We start from the raw sequence: 15,779 nt of genomic DNA on the forward strand, positions 1-15,779 counted from the left end.
ATCGTTCTATGCGGCTATATCTAGTCCAGATTGCTGCTTTCACTTTGGACCCCGCTGCATGTCTGTATTTATTTCCCAGTCTTGGCAGAGCACCTTGGCCTGAGCAATAGCCCTGGTAGTGATGGCTTTGTCAGTGTAGTGTCTCAAAGTGCCGTAGCGCTCTGTTTTATTGGACTTCTCAATGCTTTGTATGACAGTGGCCTTGATTTGGCACGAGGGACTACCGTCACTTTTCCAATGAGAAACGCTTGTTTGTGTTTTCCGTTGCAAACCGTTTTGCTACGGTGTGCCCTAATGAATACGGGCATGTAGTCTCTATTAGCAGCATGTGATCCAATAGAGGAGAAACACTGGGTCCTAAGCCTCCTGAGCCTGACGCTGCTACGCTGGGCTGGCTCCTGCATACATTACCATGAGTGATGGGCCTCCATTGTTCTAACTTGAAAGGATCCACAGTTATTCTGATGAGCTGTGGGAAAAGGCCACATTGCTAAGCTTCCTCTCCTCTCTTTTATTTTTCTCTCTCTCTCTCTTTCACTTTCCCCTCTCTCTCTCTCCCTCTCTCTCTCCACCCTCTCTTTTTCTTTGCCAGTCCTCTCTGATTGTTGTCATCCTCTCTGCACACAGAGACCACATGTGGAGGGATGACTATGGTGCTTTTCTGTGATGAGCAAACCTTGGCAGGGACAGCTATCCCAGAGTGCACTGCACTACTAACAATATTACACTCCTCTAATTGGTTAGCTAAATAACACCAAGTTGCCATTCAGTGTTAAAACCCCAACAAAAACATATGTGTTTTAATTCGCAGCGCATAGTCCCAGAATGGTCTACACTAGGAACACATTAGGAATCCTTTTTGTGTGTGTGATGCACTCGTGCAAATTGCTGTCTCTTATTAGACTCAAGGTACTGTAAATAGGACAGTGTGTTGTTGTTTTTGGTGACAGCCTTGGGAGATGTGAGTGATGCAGTTGACACAGGGCTGTGATAACTGATAATGTCCTCTTTATTCACTGTTCCTCTATATAGACTGTGTTAACTGATAGAGGTCCTCTTTATGCACTGTGCCTCTATATAGACTGTGTTAACTGATAATGTCCTCTTTATTCACTGTTCCTCTATATAGACTGTGGTAACTGATAGAGGTCCTCTTTATTCACTGTTCCGCTATATAGACTGTGGTAACTGATAGAGGTCCTCTTTATTCACTGTTCCTCTATATAGACTGTGGTAACTGATAGAGGTCCTCTTTATTCACTGTTCCTCTATATAGACTGTGTTAACTGATAATGTCCTCTTTATTCACTGTTCCTCTATATAGACTGTGTTAACTGATATAGGTCCTCTTTATTCACTGTGCCTCTATATAGACTGTGTTAACTGATAATGTCATCTTTATTCACTGTTCCTCTATATAGACTGTGGTAACTGATAGAGGTCCTCTTTATTCACTGTCCCGCTATATAGACTGTGGTAACTGATAGAGGTCCTCTTTATTCACTGTTCCTCTATATAGACTGTGTTAACTGATAATGTCCTCTTTATTCACTGTTCCTCTATATAGACTGTGGTAACTGATAGAGGTCCTCTTTATTCACTGTGCCTCTATATAGACTGTGGTAACTGATAATGTCCTCTTTATTCACTGTTCCTCTATATAGACTGTGGTAACTGATAGAGGTCCTCTTTATTCACTGTCCCTCTATATAGACTGTGGTAACTGATAGAGTTCCTCTTTATTCACTGTCCCGCTATATAGACTGTGGTAACTGATAGAGGTCCTCTTTATTCACTGTTCCTCTATATAGACTGTGGTAACTGATAGAGGTCCTCTTTATTCACTGTTCCTCTATATAGACTGTGGTAACTGATAGAGGTCCTCTTTATTCACTGTTCCTCTATATAGACTGTGTTAACTGATAATGTCCTCTTTATTCACTGTTCCTCTATATAGACTGTGGTAACTGATAGAGGTCCTCTTTATTCACTGTGCCTCTATATAGACTGTGGTAACTGATAATGTCCTCTTTATTCACTGTTCCTCTATATAGACTGTGGTAACTGATAGAGGTCCTCTTTATTCACTGTCCCGCTATATAGACTGTGGTAACTGATAGAGTTCCTCTTTATTCACTGTCCTGCTATATAGACTGTGGTAACTGATAGAGGTCCTCTTTATTCACTGTTCCTCTATATAGACTGTGGTAACTGATAGAGGTCCTCTTTATTCACTGTTCCTCTATATAGACTGTGGTAACTGATAGAGGTCCTCTTTATTCACTGTTCCTCTATATAGACTGTGGTAACTGATAGAGGTCCTCTTTATTCACTGTTCCTCTATATAGACTGTGGTAACTGATAGAGGTCCTCTTTATTCACTGTTCCTCTATATAGACTGTGGTAACTGATAGAGGTCCTCTTTATTCACTGTGCCTCTATATAGACTGTGTTAACTGATAGAGGTCCTCTTTATTCACTGTTCCTCTATATAGACTGTGGTAACTGATAGAGGTCCTCTTTATTCACTGTTCCTCTATATAGACTGTGGTAACTGATAGAGGTCCTCTTTATTCACTGTACCTTTTATATTGACAGCGTTTACTTATGGAGATCCTCTTGAAGCCCACTCAGGTCTCACCTCCGTCACCTGTCTCCTCATGAATGGAAGAGGCTGCTCCTTGTCATAGCAACCTAGGTTCATGACAGACTCTGTGGTGTAGAGGACAATGAGGAGAGAGAGCCTTGTGAGCTAGGGGGTCTGTGTGTGTGAAGGACAACCGGAGTGGGCCACGTAGTGGACTTCAGAGTAGACATACCTGTATGTATCTGGCCCACTGTTCACTGACCTACATCGACCAGAATGATATCTCTCACTCAGAATCCTCTTTGATCTCCAAATAAAACGGAATTCTAAACTAGATTGAGTTGAGTTTTCAATGTAAACAACTTTCTTAGTGAATCTGATGAAGCTGCTGTGATACTAAGGAATTCCTAATGATGGGTGTTTGAGAGTCTCAATTCTGTCTGCTTCCACTTGCCTGGTTTGGAGATCACTCTATTTTCTATCACAAGCTGTGTGTGTGTGTGTGTGTGTGTGGTGTCTGTGTCTGTGGCATCGTGTCCGTGAATGCCTGTGTGTTTTGGTTTCCATGTGAGATGAACGGCGTGTTCTGAACCACGGTGGGGCAGCGTCCACATTTTAAAGCCACTGACTTATCTAGGTCACAAAGTTTAATTGGATCCTTCTGTGTGGAGAGGTTGGCGACCCGTTCATAACGTAAACAAATCGCAGGAGCTATCAGACGACCATTACCCATTCTATAGCCCTGCGCCTGGCTCGAGAGGAAGCAGGGAGCCATATCATAGACATCATAGAGGGGCCTTTGTTGTATTAGAGGGTCATCAGGTTAGACATTCACTGACCATATAACACAACACTCTTCTGTTTATCGCACACATTGAAGCTGACACAATACGATACTCCAGGCCTGTGTTGTAATGCCCCGCTTTCCTTTGCTCTGGAGTAATGGCGTTGTATTAATATGAGCTACTGTTATACTGACCAAGGGTGTCATTCTGTAAGGCAAGGTGCTACTAGAGCCGTATTTACTGATATCGTAGGCCTAGAATTACATTCGCTGTTTATGGGCACTGATTCCTATATCTCTAATGAAATGTCACATCCAATATGGCCGCCGTCTCTTCTACACACACCAGACTGGTAAACAATGAATGTGCCCTATCTATTTAGGCCATACAAGGCTTTCTGCTGCAGTGAGGCACAGAGACAGCATTAAACACTCTGAGATGGAACATTCTCTTCCTTTCCCTTCCTGTGTGAATGCCTCTCTGTATTTAAGTGCCTCACTGAAGAATACGACTCCTGGTCTCACACCGTCGTTTCTTTACTGCATCCTGACACTCGCATGCACAGAGGTGTTTAGCAACGATGAGAAGAGTGTTTGTGTGTGTGTGTTTGTGCGTGCATGTGTGTGAAAGCGATAAAATCTTGGAATAATTGTACTCGCCTCTCTCTCTCTGCCTCTTTCTCTTTGCCAGGGAGCAGAAAGTAGGGCAGAAACTGTGGCAGTGTTGGTGAGGAGTAAACGGGCTTCAGCGGCCAGGCAGGGATGTGATGTGTGTCAAGTAGTTGCAGAGTGCCGCGGCCCACAGTGCACTGCTCCCCGCCACTAATGAGGCCGAACCGATAGATGGAGGCCTTTAAACAAATCTGTCCAATACATTCCAGCTCATGCAGCACCATGCGAATCACAAGAGGACTGCCTCAAGGCATGGAGAGATTGGAGAGCATCCCCAATGAAATACAGTTGGAGAAAGTCAGATTTACTCTTATCCATGGCATTATGGTTAAGAGTCATAGGATATCATAGGCTGTTGTTTAGCTACAGTTTGTGCACTAGCCCTCCCTGCCACAGGAAGTCTTTGGAATGTAAACTATGCAACTGGAACAGACATAGATGTTTGGCTGCTATGACAGATGTGGAACTTCATCTCAGCTTTAGAAATCATCCAGGCAGATATTGTTCCTCGTCCTATTCAGTAACACAGCAATTGAGAATTTACATGACAACAGTAACACAGTCGGAGCCTGCAGCAAAGTTGCGTGACGCATTAATGATATTGGAGGTTAATCTGCAATTGCTTTGTGCCAAGGAACACAAGCAAATGCCCCAGAGCAAGTCTCATCTCCCTCTTGGAAATGAAACGGCAATCAGAGTTACTTTACCTCTTGTACCCACCTGTCCAGATGTTATCAACTCTAACACATACCCACAGACTGGGCTGAACTAACTTCTGCCATGCCCAGGATTTAACTTGGCTGGAATCAGCAGAACCTCGCAGGGATGTGTGTAGCCTATATCTGAATTGAGATCAAGCCCAGTGGGTGGGCCACAGTTGAGACGTGAGCCAGAACCTCCGAGACGTGAGCGTCTGACCTCAGGAAGGCACCCAGAATAAAAGGGGAGCGAGCCTGCCCGTCTCAATCTGTATCGGCCTCGTCTAAGGCCGTCTCAGGCCCCATGAGCGATGGACAGAGAGTTGGAGCCTCGCGCTACCTTGGCCTGGGCTAACAGAAATATGAAGGAAGGGCGAGTGGGAACAATCCTGAATGATTTGCCGGAGCATCGTCTGGTATGACGGATCTCCTTGGCTCCAGCGATGCCGGGCCCGTCTAGACCGGACTCTGGAAGATAGATAATCCATTCTGCCTTCTAGTCCCTGGGTTGTAGCCGATTCATCAGACCGGCCCACAGCAGAGGAGTTATGTGCCATAAACTCATGAAATACCCAGCTGGGATGAGCTGTGGGAAATGACAATTTATCGCCTGCCCTCCCTTTTTTTTATTGATTTATTTCTATATTATTTTCCAATATCGACTTTGCTCTAGCTGGGAATCGTGATTACTGTTGAGGAATGGCGAGCTGGTCGGCTGGGTACTTCTCTCTCTGTGCTTCAATACTGCTCAGTCACCTCGCCTTCACTGTGACTCCCCTATACTTTGCTCCCCATCTCCTCAGTTAGGGAAAACCAATGGAGATTGTCTTTGGGATTATCCACCAGGAAAACAGTGTGGACCGGAGCGTTAGTTTTGGCGGTGTTGATGTGTTATTTGTGAGCTAAGCTCATAAGCCATCCCCTTCCTTGTCTTTGTTTTCTTATTGGCTTAAAGCAATTAAAATCTCCGGGGAGGTGGCTTGGTTTCTGGGGGCTTGTCAGGGAGCGCTCTCTCTGGGGAGAATAGTGAAGGACTGCCAGCCTGCTTTATGAACAGGGATTAATAACTCTCCCAGTTAATAAGGACAAGTGTCACGGAGTCAGGGACGAAAGTTTGGGGTTTTGCATTGATTAAGTTATGACATACTTTCCCTCTGTCGGTGGAAAGGCACTGTGGAACTCTAGTGGAAGCTGGCGGTACTGCTGAAGGAGAGTCATTTTCCCCTGACCTTTTATTAGAAGTGTGAATAAATTGTTGTGGATTGGAGTTTGGAATTGTGAGATGTGATAAAGGTATGCATGAATAATGTAAAAGAATAGAGAAACCAGCTGGATGGAAGTGCTATGGTATTAATAGGGTTGTTTGCAAACCCAGGAAACTGTGGCAAGTAGACTCACTTTCCTGTGTGTGTGTGTGTGTGTGTGTGTGTGTGTGTGTGTGTGTGTGTGTGTGTGTGTGTGTGTGTGTGTGTGTGTGTGTGTGTGTGTGTGTGTGTGTGTGTGTGTGTGTGTGTGTGCCCCAGTTTCTCTCTGTTGGAGCTGAAGTAGGTGTTGGAATTCAATCAGATATCGCTGTACTCAGCAGATTGGATTTAGTCATAGAAGTGCTTCCTATATTCCATCAGTGTAGAGAGAAAGAGAGAGACTGTCACCCTAGTTAGTAGTAGAGTGAGACATCTCTGAGGTCTAACTAGGAGACAAAATAAGCTCTGAATGTTCTAGAAATGGAGCTGTTGTCAGTCTGAACTGTGCAGCTCTGTAACCTTTTGTCTGGCTTGGTACTGCTGTGTTGCTGAGCCAGTGTAGCTGTGAATGCAGGGAGGGTCAGATGAAGAGAGACTGTGTGTAAGCATGGATGCGCTGGGCGCATGGATGCACTGGAAGAGGCAGCCTGCTTGCCAATGGCACACACCACACGCTTCATAATGACATTATACACTCTACCTCCACAGAGCTCAGACCTCCACAGAGCTCGGACCTCCACAGAGCTTGGACCACTGTTACTGTATTAGCACTCCCTCTCTCTGGGGGAGATCGGATCTTTCTCTCTGTTATCTACATCTCTGCCTAGCTCGCTCTCTCACTCTATCTATCTCTCTGTTTTCATCTCTCTCTCTCTCTCTCTCTCTCTTCTCTTATTTTTTGTTAATTTTTCCACTCCATTCAGTTGACCTGTGATGTGATAGATAAAGGGCTAACCTTTCCATCTGGCCCACTGGCCTTCACAGAGGCAGCAGTAGAACAGGCAGCTAGAAAAAATCTGAAGGGAAATTACCTGCTAGACTACAGTATGACCTGCTAAATTACAGTATGACTTGCTAAGCTACAGTATGACTTGCTGGTCTGCAGTGTGACCTGCTAGGCCACAGTATGACCTGCTATGCTACAGTATGACCTGCTAGGCTATAGTATGGCCTGCTGGACTACAGTATGACCTGCTAGGCTACAGTATGACCTGCTAGGCTACAGTGTGACCTGCTAAGCTACAGTATGACCTGCTGGACTACAGTATGACCTGCTGGACTACAGTATGACCTGCTGGACTACAGTATGACCTGCTGGACTACAGTATGACCTGCTAGGCTACAGTATGACCTGCTAGGCTACAGTATGACCTGCTAGACTACAGTATGACCTGCTGGACTACAGTATGACCTGCTGGACTACAGTATGACCTGCTAGGCTACAGTATGACTTGCTAAGCTACAGTATGACTTGCTAAGCTACAGTATGACCTGCTAGACTACAGTATGACCTGCTAGGCTACAGTATAACCTGTATGATGTGCTGGGCTACAGTATGACCTGCTGGACTACAGTATGACCTGCTAGGCTACAGTGTCACCTGCTGGACTACAGTATGATCTGCTAGGCTACAGTATGACCTGGAAGGCTACAGTATAAGCTGCTAAGCTACAATATGATGTGCTGGGCTACAGTATGACGTGCTAGGCTACAGTATGATGTGCTGGGCTACAGTGTGACCTGCTGGACTACAGTATGATCTGCTAGGCTACAGTATAACCTGCAAGGCTACAGTATAAGCTGCTAAGCTACAGTATGATGTGCTGGGCTACAGTATGACCTGCTAAGCTACAGTATGATGTGTTAGACTACAGTATGACCTACTAGGCTACTGTATGACCTGCTAGGCTACATTATGACCTGCTAAGATACAGTATGACTTGCTAAGCTACAGTATAACCTGCTAGGCCACAGTTTGAGATGCTGGACTATATTATGACGTGCTGAGCTACAGTATGACCTGCTGGACTACAGTATGACCTGCTAAGCTACAGTATGATGTGCTGGGCTACAGTATGACCTGATGGACTACAGTATGACCTGCTAAGCTACAGTATGATGTGTTAGACTACAGTATGAACTACTAGGCTACTGTATGACCTGCTAGGCTACATTATGACCTGCTAGGCTACAGTATGACCTGCTATGACCTGTAGATAAGCTACAGTATGATGTGCTAGGTTACAGTATGTCATGCTAGGCTACATTAGGACCTGATATGCTACAGTTTGACCTGCTTGACTACAGTATGACCTGCTAGGCTACAGTATGACCTGCTGGGCTACAGTATGACCTGCTGGAGTACAGTATGACCTGCTGGACTACAGTATGACCTGTTAGTCTACAGTATGACCTGCTAAGTTATAGTATGACTTGCTAAGCTACAGTATGACGTACTGGACTGCAGTATGACCTGCTGGGCCACAGTATGACGTGCTAGGCTACCTTATGACGTGCTGGGCAACAGTTTATTTTTTTTAACCTTTATTTAACCAGATAGGGCTCATTGAGATTTAAAATCTCTTTTTCAAGAGTGTCCTGTCCAAGATAGGCAGCACCAAGTCATTACAAAAATTACAGACAAACAACATGAAAAACTTCAAGTAATCTAGTAAAAACCATAGAATTCACAAGAGTATAACAAAATCAAAAACAGCAAATTAAAAACATTGACAGGTCAGGGAATCAGTCTCAAGATCATTCATCAGTGATTTAAAAATACCAAATACCAAAATAAAAGTATTTTGTAAGGCGTTCCAAGACAATGGCGCAGAGTACATAAAAGCCCTTTTACCAAATTCAGTTCGGACATTTGGAACAGTTAGCAGGATAAAGTCCAGTGAACGAAGAAAGTACCCACCACATTTCTGAACAATAAACATGCCCAAATAAAAAGGTAGTAAACTCAGAATGGCTTTGTAAATAGAAGTATACCAGTGACTGAGCCTACGAGTGACTAGAGCAGGCCAGCCAACCCTGGTATATAAAGTGCAGTGGTGCGTAAGGGTTTTGCAGTTTAAAATAAATCTCAAAGTGCCATGGTAAAGGGTGTCAATTGATCTCAAACACTGAGCGGAAGCATTCATATATAAAATATCCCCATAGTCTAGTAAAGGCATAAATGTAGCTGATACTAGCCTCCTTCTGGCTTCAAAAGAAAAACAGGCCTTATTCCTCAAATAAAATCCCAATTTCAGCTTCAATTATTTTGTAAGTTGTTGAATATGCAATTTAAAAGAGAGGCCGTCATCAATTAAAATTCCAATATATTTATATGAGGTTACAACCTCAATCTCCTTGCCCTGACAGGTAGTAATAGGTGAAAGGTTCAGAGGTCTATTTCTTGCTTTAGAAAAGAATTTTTTTGTCAGTATTGAGGATAAGCTTCAATTGACACAAGGTATGTTAAACAGTATAAAAAGCAGTTTGCAAGTTCTGGAAAGCTTTTGTAAGAGACGAGGCACAACAGCAAATAACAGTATCATCAGCATAAAAATGAAGTTGCGCATTTTGGAAATTTGTCTAAATCATTTATATAAATAGTGAATAAGAGAGGACCAAGTACAGAGCCTTGGGGCACACCATTAAAGACAGACAATTTAACAGACATAAGCCCATCAAATTGAGTGCACTGAGTTCTATCAGACAGATAGTTAGCAAACCATGCAACTGCATGCTCTGAAAAACTTACACTCGACAATCTCTGCCTTAGTATAACATGATCAACTGTATCAAAAGCCTTAGAGAGATCAATAAAAAGTGAGACACAGCGCTGTTTTTTGTCAAGAGCTTCAGTGATATAATTTAAAACCTTCATGGCTGCTGTAATTGTGCTATGCTTCTTCCTGAAGCCCGATTGGTACATTGATAAAATAGAGTTAGTAAATAAAAACTATTTTAGCTGTTCACTCACAAGGGTTTCAAGTATTTTCACCAGGGGTGACAGCTTTGAGATTGGCCTATAATTATTTAAAAGAGTTGGATCTCCCCTTTTAAAAGTGGTAGGACAAATGCTGATTTCCAGATCTTTGGAATTTCATTACATTCCAGGGTTAGATTGAACAGATATGTAAGTGGTTCAGCTATGAAATCAGCTGCCAGATTTAAAAAGCAGGGATCCAAAAGATCATGACCTGCAGGCTTTCTCTGATCTAAGGATTTCAGGGCTTTATGTACCACCTGCACTGAGAATGGCTAAAAGTTTGACCAGCTCTCACTGGTTCATCCACACAGGGTTGTACAGAGACACAGGACACTGAATCAAACAGCCTACCAGATGACACAAAGTGCTCATTGAAACAATTCAGCATTTCAGTTTTGTCATATACAGCAACAGAGTCCTTCAAAACACATGACGGTAAATAATTAACATTACGGTTACCAGACATAGACTTAATAGCCTTCCAAAACTTTCTAGGGTCATTCAGGTTATCAGTGGTAACAGACATAAAATATTCAGACTTGGCCTTCCTGAGAAGAAAAGAACACTTGTTTCGTAACTGCCTAAAAATAAGCCAATCAGCATCAGAACATGATTTCCTTGCTTTAGCCCAGGCTAGATTACGGTCGTGAATAATACAAGACAGCTCAGAAGAAAACCATGGATTATCCCGCCCTTTAACCCTGAACCTGTGGAAGGGGGCATGTTTGTTTACTATTTGGAAAAAAACATTATGAAAGAATTCCCAGGCAGTTTCCACATCAGAAATAAGCTCAATCTGCTCCAGTCAAAATAAAACAAATCATGAAAGAAAGCCTGCTCATTAAAACACTTAACATTTATCTTACGAATAAAACGTCGGTTTGTCTTAGGAACCTTAGTATTTCTAACAGCAACAACAGCACAATGGTCACTTAAATCATTACAAAAAACACCAACCGCAGAATATTTATGTGGAACATTTGTCAATATCAAATCAATCAGGGTAGATTTATCTGGGCATTTAAGATTTGGGCGAGTGGGTGAATTAATCAACTGGGTAAGATTCATAGAATTACAAAACATTTTTAAATCATCAGACACCGGCTTTAACCAACACCAGTTGAGATCACAAATCAAGTTCATTTCACTGTAAAGAAGTTTAGACATAAGGTGCGTCAAAGAAAATGCATCACCGAGAGCAGAGGGGGGTCTATAACAGCCAATCACAGTTATAGAGAGGCCCTTTGAAACCTCAATATTCAAAGCAAGAAATTCCAACTGTTTACAAATAGTTTCAGACTTTGCCACACTTACATGGAATTTAGATTTTACATGTATAGCCACACCCCCACCTTTCTTAACTCGATCAGTGCGATTAACATTGTAACCACTTATACAAATATCCTTATCAAAAACAGACTTGCTGAGCCAGGTTTCAGAAAACACTATTACATCAGCATCAGTTGATTTAGCCCAAATCCTAACCCCATCCATTTTTGACATTTAAATGAAAAATATCAAAACCAGATCTTGATTTAAAATCCGAGGGGGTTTGGAGACATTGCATATCAGGGCCAGGGTTAGGTTGCATGTTACCTGATATCAACAAAAGAAGAATAACTAGGCACCTCTGTTTAATAACCTTGCACGGCTTCTCTTTTTTAAGAGACCTACTGCAAGCGAATTCTACAAGTGAGTTTCCAGACAATACAAAACAGTCATTTAAAACCATTAGACTTTGGTAGTGACACAAATTCGTACTGTTCACATCTTGCCACAAATGCATCGGCACTTGGACGAGTGGACCGAGTGAAAAAGAGCGAGTTCCTGCAGACAAAATGTCTAATGGACGGGAGAGCACATTGTCAGATGTACTCACCCTGCGACAATGTTCCTTTTCTCCAGAGTCAGTGCACAAAGCAATACCACGAAAATTGTCATTTTCTCTGACAAATGGCCAATGAAGGTAAGGGGAGAGAGGGACAGCGTGTATGTATGAGTCTGAATGTGAGTATTTGCGCGTGTGAGTAGATTGGGTGTTGAGGTCGATTGAGAGATTGGGATGGGGATTGTTGAGCTGCAACTGACAGCCAGGCGAAGAGCAAAAAGGAGCAGCTTGGACGAGACACTCCGCGGATGAAGAAGGAACTCAGGCCAGCCAGAGATAGGGTTACTTTGGTAAACTTCAAGTAATGAAGTGGCGAGTTGAGGAGGACCCGTGATCTTTACACCAGCAAAAACTAAATAGTTTGCACTACACAACAAGGAAGTTACTCAAACATAAATAAATAGGTTATTAGTAGGTTAAATTGTACTAGTCACAGACAAACGACTTGACATGCTGCCATCTTGGACCTGCTGGACTACAGTATGACCTGCTAGGCTACAGTATGACCTGCTAGGCTACAGTATGACCTGCTAGGCTACAGTATGACCTGCTAGGCTACAGTATGACCTGCTGGACTACAGTATGACCTGCTAGGCTACAGTATGACCTGCTGGACTACAGTATGACCTGCTAGGCTACAGTATGACCTGCTAGGCTACAGTATGACCTGCTAGGCTACAGTATGACCTGCTAAGTTACAGTATGACTTGCTGGACTACAGTATGACCTGCTAGGCTACAGTATGACCTGCTAGGCTACAGTATGACCTGCTAAGTTACAGTATGACTTGCTGGACTACAGTATGACCTGCTAGGCTACAGTATGACCTGCTAGGCTACAGTATAAGCTGCTAAGCTACAATATGATGTGCTGGGCTACAGTATGACGTGCTAGGCTACAGTATGATGTGCTGGGCTACAGTGTGACCTGCTGGACTACAGTATGATCTGCTAGGCTACAGTATAACCTGCAAGGCTACAGTATAAGCTGCTAAGCTACAGTATGATGTGCTGGGCTACAGTATGACCTGCTAAGCTACAGTATGATGTGTTAGACTACAGTATGACCTACTAGGCTACTGTATGACCTGCTAGGCTACATTATGACCTGCTAAGATACAGTATGACTTGCTAAGCTACAGTATAACCTGCTAGGCCACAGTTTGAGATGCTGACCTGCTAGGCTACAGTATGACCTGCTGGACTACAGTATGACCTGCTGGACTACAGTATGACCTGCTGGACTACAGTATGACCTGCTAGGCTACAGTATGACCTGCTAGGCTACAGTATGACCTGCTGGACTACAGTATGACCTGCTAGGCTACAGTATGACCTGCTAGGCTACAGTATGACCTGCTAGACTACAGTATGACCTGCTAAGTTACAGTATGACTTGCTGGACTACAGTATGGTATAGCAACACTCTGGCTCATTGAGATATGAGGATATATGCTACACACACACACACACACACACACACACACACACACACACACACACACAGTATACCTTTTATTTATTTTTATTTTATTTTACCTTTATTTAACCAGGTAGGCTAGTTGAGAACAAGTTCTCATTTGCAACTGCGACCTGGCCAAGATAAAGCATAGCAGTGTGAACAGACAACAACACAGAGTTACACATGGAGTAAACAATAAACAAGTCAATAACATGGTAGAAAAAAGAAAAAAAGAGAATCTATATACAATGTGTGCAAAAGGCATGAGGAGGTAGGCAATAAATCAGATAATTACAATTTAGCAGATTAACACTGGAGTGGTAAATCATCAGATGGTCATGTGCACAGTATACCTACCTGAATAGCTGACACTGTTCTTCACAGGAGGTTGGTGACACCTTAATTGGGGAGCAGACTCGTTGTAATGGCTGGAGCGGAATCAGTGGAATGGTATCAAATACATCAATCACATGGTTTGATGCCATTCCATTTGCTCCATTTCAGCCATTATTATGAGCCGTCCTCCCCTCAGCAGCCTCCACTGCTGTGCTTATACAATATGTTTCAGAGGAGACTGAAAGCATTTTTTGTTGTTGACTGATAGCTTTACACCTTAACACAAGATGTGTGTGACACTGTGTCTGTGTTTTACTGTAATGTATGGAGGTGTTTAGTGAGCAGCTGTAGACGTGTCCTCTTGTCATTGGACAGCTGGTACAGTTACGTCTCACAGGCATGGCAGATCCTTTTAACTCTGACGGGTGGAGGAGGAGCATTCTACTTCCCCTGATGAATCAGCTGTTTTATTGCTGTGTAAACACACGCAGGCAGGCACACACGCACTGGTGCACGCCCCCCACACACACACACACACACCAGGGGCGAAAATCTGAGATCAACCTTGGAGGGGACAATTACATTAAATTTTCTCAAGAGCAATTCCTGAGGGGGACACCAAAAGTAGTGCTGTAACACATAGCATACGTTGTTAAATGTATATTGAGGAACCATAATTCCTACAACTGGATAATTGATAGGTACAGTAGTTAACTGAAGGGTTTTCCCAACTTGTTCAAATGTTTAAATCATTATAATTCTACTACTAATAATAGTTATAGCAGTGCTCCTTACCAGTCCAGTATGTATGCAGGTATTCGTACTTACAACCAGCAATATCAAGAAAGGTCAGTAGGTGACAATGGTACTGTACACTGTATGGGTGTAGTTTTCATAAATACAATGAACATGGTGTGATCACATCTAAAAGAATCTCCATTGAGAACCATCACAAAGTTGGTCTCCGTATTGAATTGACCTTTTAATTTGACTTTTTCTGATACATTTATATAGTCATTAAATATGTGCACCTGGCCTGAGTTTACAATATCTTTGCAAGAACAAAAAGCTTAAAATAAGTACAGTTCTAAAAGCAAAATAACTACTTCAATGAAAAACCCAAATAAATCAAACAAAATATCCTTCAGTCAGTGTCTCAACTCTTCAAACAGCAGCTATGGACAAGTATGTCGCACAAAGTATGCAATTTTAAATAAAATAACATGAAATAAATCATTTGTAAGTGTACTGAAAACTACTAAACAAAAGAACAACTATCAATTACACCATGGGTTCTCAAACAGGGGTCCATGGACTAATTGCAAGGGGTCCGTGAAATAAAAAAGTGTAATGAATGTAGTCAGTACCACAAGGTTTCCAGTAAGTTTACATATAATATAGAGGGGGTGGAGGTCCCTGAGGACCGCTCAAAACCTTGCCTGCCTTGCCTCAAAATATGCAGGGGTTCCAGTACCCCAAAAAGGTTGAGAACCACTGCTATACACACTACTGAACAAAAGAACCGAGCATATGTTTGCGGGTTTCCTCAACAACACATCAGTTGGCACTTTCGCAATGCCCTCGCCTGTTGTCTCCGACACCCTGTATAGCCCAATAAACTCCTTGTGAGGGACATGGTCATGGTCAACATAACGCAGACAGACATTCTCCTGTTCAGCACCAGAGACATCTTGAGTACCATCAACAATTAATGAAAATTGTACAATCGGAAGAGACCTAATCTCAGCTGCAATGCCTCGAATGACTATTGGCCATGATGTTCAGAATTTCATTCTGTGCTTTGGGGCCTGTGTACATTGTGGTACGCTCTGTTAACCACTTCAGTAAAATGGGATCATCCTCTTCTGCCCTAAGTTTCAAAATCTGGTATAAATTCCCACTGTCATCCGTGTGGCCTCTAAAGGCTTGTCCCTGTCTTACTACATGCCGCACCGAACTAACAATTTTCATCAAGCAATGCCTTGCGTCATCCTGCTGTTTACCCCACGCGCTGGACATAACTGGACACTGATTGGATTTAGCTGGTGTGCTGTTACAATTACAAAGTGGCAGGGGGTTTGGCAATTTTGATGTGCTGTGAATTATTCAATGGCTTTTCTCCAGTTC

General features: G+C 42.9%; 1 protein-coding gene across 6 annotated transcripts in view; it reads left to right on the forward strand.

The window, feature by feature from the left end:
* LOC139533912 (membrane-associated guanylate kinase, WW and PDZ domain-containing protein 2-like) overlaps positions 1 to 15,779 on the forward strand; it is a 294,569-nt gene that overhangs the window by 21,009 nt on the left and 257,781 nt on the right. The gene's annotated exons all lie outside the window — the stretch shown is intronic.

This window comes from Salvelinus alpinus, chromosome 11 (genome assembly GCF_045679555.1).
Source record: "Salvelinus alpinus chromosome 11, SLU_Salpinus.1, whole genome shotgun sequence".
Lineage (NCBI taxonomy): Eukaryota > Metazoa > Chordata > Actinopteri > Salmoniformes > Salmonidae > Salvelinus > Salvelinus alpinus.